General features: G+C 37.0%; 1 pseudogene; it reads left to right on the top strand.

The window, feature by feature from the left end:
- Positions 1-510: 510 nt before the first annotated feature.
- Positions 511-3,279, top strand: LOC107564538 (pancreatic alpha-amylase-like; annotated as a pseudogene).
- Positions 3,280-5,136: the final 1,857 nt, after the last annotated feature.

Consider the following 5,136-nt stretch of genomic DNA (forward strand, 5'->3'; position numbering starts at 1 on the left):
TGTATTGGTTTTAATTTCTTTTCTCACATAGTATTTGTGAAAGTTTCAAAAATACATAGCATGTATTTCAACTGTTCTGGTTCTTTAGTCATTAAGTCAAGTCCATTTTATTTATATAGCACCTTATACAATACAAGTTGATTTAAAGCAGTACAGTAAAAGCCAGTGTGAGCATTAGAGTTGGTAATGAAAGAACTTACAGCTTATAGTTTCATCTTTGTGATATCAATGAGTTTGTGGAGGGGAAACATTTTTTTTTCATTACCTAAGTTTCTTTTAATTTGTTACCTAACAGTGTTTTATACCTTAATGCGTATGCTGATAATTTTATTTGGATAGGTCTGTATTTTTGGCTTGCACCATGGAAAATGGACAGTGTTTTTCACCTGTTCAGTGTGGCTTTCCCAAACCTTTGAGGTCCCCGATTGGTAAGAGGAATAATTTCATTTTATATATAAATGGAACATGAGCCTAGTTTATGTTGTAGGTTTTTCTCTGAACCAGGGAAGGATGAAGCTTCTCATCTTGGCTGCACTTTTTGGACTGAGCCTTGCTCAGTTTAACGCAAACACCAGAAATGGAAGAACTGCCATCGTCCACCTGTTTGAGTGGCGCTGGGCTGATATCGCAGCGGAGTGTGAGCGCTACCTTGGACCAAATGGCTTTGGTGGAGTTCAGGTATTTTTAATCACATCATTATAGTTAAGCCTGCAAGGAGTTAATTTGCAGTTTGTAATTTGATGTGCTTTATGAGAAAAAAAGTATAATAGTAATAACAAAATATTGATTTCCTATTTCAGATCTCCCCTCCAAGTGAGAGCATTGTTTTCACAAACCCCTGGCATCCTTGGTGGCAGAGATATCAGCCAAATCGGTTACAATCTGTGTTCCAGATCAGGAAATGAAAATGAGCTGAGAGACATGATCACTAGGTGCAACAATGTTGGGGTAAATATAAATGACAAACAGAGTACAACTGGTGTATTGCTTTATTTTTCCTGTGTAAAATTCATATACTTCTGTTTGTTTTGTTGGTGAACATCTATGTTGATGCAGTCATTAGCCACATGTGTGGAGCAGGTGGTGGAGCCGGTACCCACTCAAGTTGTGGTTCATATTTTGATGCCAACAAGAAGGACTTCCCCACAGTTCCTTACTCCAACTTGGACTTCAATGACGGCAAATGCAACACTGGCAGTGGAAACATTGAGAACTACCAGGATATCAATCAAGTATGAGATGAAATCATGTCAAAGTGTTAATTTTAACCATTGATTTATTGTGCAATGTGGACTCTTGTTATTTTCTTATTACAAATCTGAGCACTGTAATGATGGCAGGTGAGAAACTGTCGTCTGGTTGGTCTTCTGGACTTGGCTTTGGAGAAGGACTATGTGCGTGGTAAGGTGGCTAGCTTCATGAACAAGCTGATTGACATGGGAGTGGCTGGGTTCAGAGTGAACGCCTGCAAACACATGTGGCCCGGTGATCTTTCTGCTGTCTATGGCCGTCTTAATAATCTGAACACAAAGTGGTTTCCATCTGGTGCCAGACCTTTTATCTTTCAAGAGGTATTTCTATTCATTTCCAAAAGAAATATATAAAGGTGACAGAATATGTATTAGTCACTTGGGTATGTTATTAGGTTATTGATCTCGGTGGGGAGCCCATTACATCAGGCGAATACACTGGAATTGGAAGGGTGACTGAGTTCAAGTATGGTGCCAAGCTGGACAATGTCATCCGCAAATGGAACGGAGAAAAATTTTCCTTTGTCAAGTAAGTAAAGTTGTGGATTCGCGTTACTATTAATTATACAACGGTTATTCTGTCTATAAATTTGATTGGTCAAAAACAGCGTTACAAGCTGATGCACAGTCCAACAGCACTGGTACTTTTCACTGTTTTTATTACTCCACCTGTCTGTGTTTGCACATTCCAGACAAACTGTTGAATTATATTAGTGGTACAATGTAACGCCGTTGTTAGGTGGTGTCAAGTAACTGTATGAGTGAGTCACTGAATTAACTGATTTATTCAAAATACATATTCAACATATATATTCATTCTGGAACAAACAACTCTTTTTATGAGTGAGCAATTGAATCATTCATAATTTGTTTTGAAATACAGATTAATTCAGAAACAAGTTTTATGATTAAGCAATTGAATTATTCACTCACCCCATTTGTTCAAAAAACTTATTCATCTAGGAACCAAACAAGTGAAAAGTGTTTTTATGAGTAAACAATTGAATCATTCAATTGATTCAATTTCTCTTATGCATCAAGGCCGATTCGTTTGAAACACTGATTCTTTCAGAAATAAAACAAGTGACTTTTTATGAGAAATTGAGTCATTTACCAACTCAATTTGTTCAATCCACTAATTCATGCAGGAATGAAGCACCACTGTTGTTGCCCAGAGACACACAACAGTTCTACAGTAATTGGAAATATTTACAATAGTGTAACAAAAACAGATTAAAATGAAGCAGAAGTTATTCCATGCTAACTTCTGAACAATAAAACAGAACAAGAAGTTGATTTTGTGTGTAATATTGCATATATATGTGAACCTTATTGTTCACTTAAACATTTTCCAAGGGTCTTAGCTCTGTTTTGTCACTCTGTTGTATTTATTGTTTCTTGCAACTAAAAATTGACAGATGAACTGCTTTTTGTTTCAGGAACTGGGGTGAGGGTTGGGGCTTCATGTCTTCTGATAAAGCTCTGGTGTTTGTTGACAACCACGATAACCAGAGAGGACATGGTGCAGGAGCATCTATTGTGACATTCTGGGATGCCAGGTGCAAATTCATTTTATTTCAATTTACAGCAAATGCTTCGTGCTTTAACAGCATATGCTTGGCAAATTAAAAAAAAAATCCTTTCATCTGAATTCCTCCTCCTCTTTCTAGGCTTTACAAAATGGCTGTAGCCTTTATGTTGGCCCACCCGTATGGATTTACCAGAGTAATGTCCAGCTACCGGTGGGACCGCAACATCGTGAATGGACAGGTAGATGATCAAGCTCAGTCAAGTGAGAAAATAAATGCTAATCTGTTTTTTCTTCTTCTTTTTTTTCTCTCTCTTAATAATTGCTCACTTTCTCGTTACTCAGAACCAAAATGACTGGCAGTGACCCCCCAGCAATGGTGATGGATCCACTAAACCTGTTCCCATCAACCCTGACTCTACCTGTGGTGATGGCTGGGTTTGTGAGCACAGATGGCTTCAGATCAAGTGAGTTCTGTCCTACAGTTTCATTGCAAAAATGCCTTACACTAATAAAAATACATTTTGGAGTCAATACGATTTGTATTATTATTATTTACTTATAATATATAAGCAAGGATGCATTCAATTTATCAACAGTGACAGTGAAGACATTAATGTGTCATAAGACTTCTATTTAAAATAAAAATCTTTAAAATTTAAAAAGCTAATATTTACAATTAATCTTTGCCGTCACAAAAATAAATGTGAAGATATATTGAAATAGAAATCAAATTGCTTGTTTATTTTAGAACTGTGTGGCAGCAGCAATATACAGTAGCCTAAATAAATCAATAAATCCACTGCTCTCTTGAAATTGAGTCATTTACCAACTCAATTTGTTCAATCCACTAATTCATGCAGGAATGAAGCACCACTGTTGTTGCCCAGAGACACACAACAGTTCTACAGTAATTGGAAATATTTACAATAGTGTAACAAAAACAGATTAAGATGAAGCAGAAGTTATTCCATGCTAACTTCTGAACAATAAAACAGAACAAGAAGTTGATTTTGTGTGTAATATTGCATACATATGTGAACCTTATTGTTCACTTAAACATTTTCCAAGGGTCTTAGCTCTGTTTTGTCACTCTGTCGTATTTACTGTTTCTTGCAACTAAAAACTGACAGATGAACTGCTTTTTGTTTCAGGAACTGGGGTGAGGGTTGGGGCTTCATGTCTTCTGATAAAGCTCTGGTGTTTGTTGACAACCACGATAACCAGAGAGGACATGGTGCAGGAGCATCTATTGTGACATTCTGGGATGCCAGGTGCAAATTCATTTTATTTCAATTTACAGCAAATGCTTCGTGCTTTAACAGCATATGCTTGGCAAATTAAAAAATAAAATCCTTTCATCTGAATTCCTCCTCCTCTTTCTAGGCTTTACAAAATGGCTGTAGCCTTTATGTTGGCCCACCCGTATGGATTTACCAGAGTAATGTCCAGCTACCGGTGGGACCGCAACATCGTGAATGGACAGGTAGATGATCAAGCTCAGTCAAGTGAGAAAATAAATGCTAATCTGTTTTTTCTTCTTCTTTTTTTTCTCTCTCTTAATAATTGCTCACTTTCTCGTTACTCAGAACCAAAATGACTGGCAGTGACCCCCCAGCAATGGTGATGGATCCACTAAACCTGTTCCCATCAACCCTGACTCTACCTGTGGTGATGGCTGGGTTTGTGAGCACAGATGGCTTCAGATCAAGTGAGTTCTGTCCTACAGTTTCATTGCAAAAATGCCTTACACTAATAAAAATACATTTTGGAGTCAATACGATTTGTATTATTATTATTTACTTATAATATATAAGCAAGGATGCATTCAATTTATCAACAGTGACAGTGAAGACATTAATGTGTCATAAGACTTCTATTTAAAATAAAAATCTTTAAAATTTAAAAAGCTAATATTTACAATTAATCTTTGCCGTCACAAAAATAAATGTGAAGATATATTGAAATAGAAATCAAATTGCTTGTTTATTTTAGAACTGTGTGGCAGCAGCAATATACAGTAGCCTAAATAAATCAATAAATCCACTGCTCTCTTGTCTCCTCTGAGGCTGGGACTCTAAATAGTGTTCTGTGCTCATCAGTGCAGCCAAAGACAGAACAGTTAGCATGTTTTGCTCAAACTTTCGCCATGGCATTAGAGCTGGTACACCGTTGTTGCTTGCGAAATTAAATGACGGCACCGTGGGTGAAACTTATAGATTAAGGGGCGGTAATATTATAATGAGATCCCTTTGCCATGTCACCAAGGGAGCGAAATCAGACGCGCTCGTTTTCTCAGACGCTTGCAGAAAAAGGCTTACCAAAACAAAGTGATTGGGTTAATCTTTTTCACGTTTC

The sequence above is a fragment of the Sinocyclocheilus grahami genome, unplaced genomic scaffold (assembly GCF_001515645.1).
Source record: "Sinocyclocheilus grahami isolate Dianchi unplaced genomic scaffold, SAMN03320097.WGS_v1.1 scaffold945.1, whole genome shotgun sequence".
NCBI classification, from domain to species: Eukaryota; Metazoa; Chordata; class Actinopteri; order Cypriniformes; family Cyprinidae; genus Sinocyclocheilus; species Sinocyclocheilus grahami.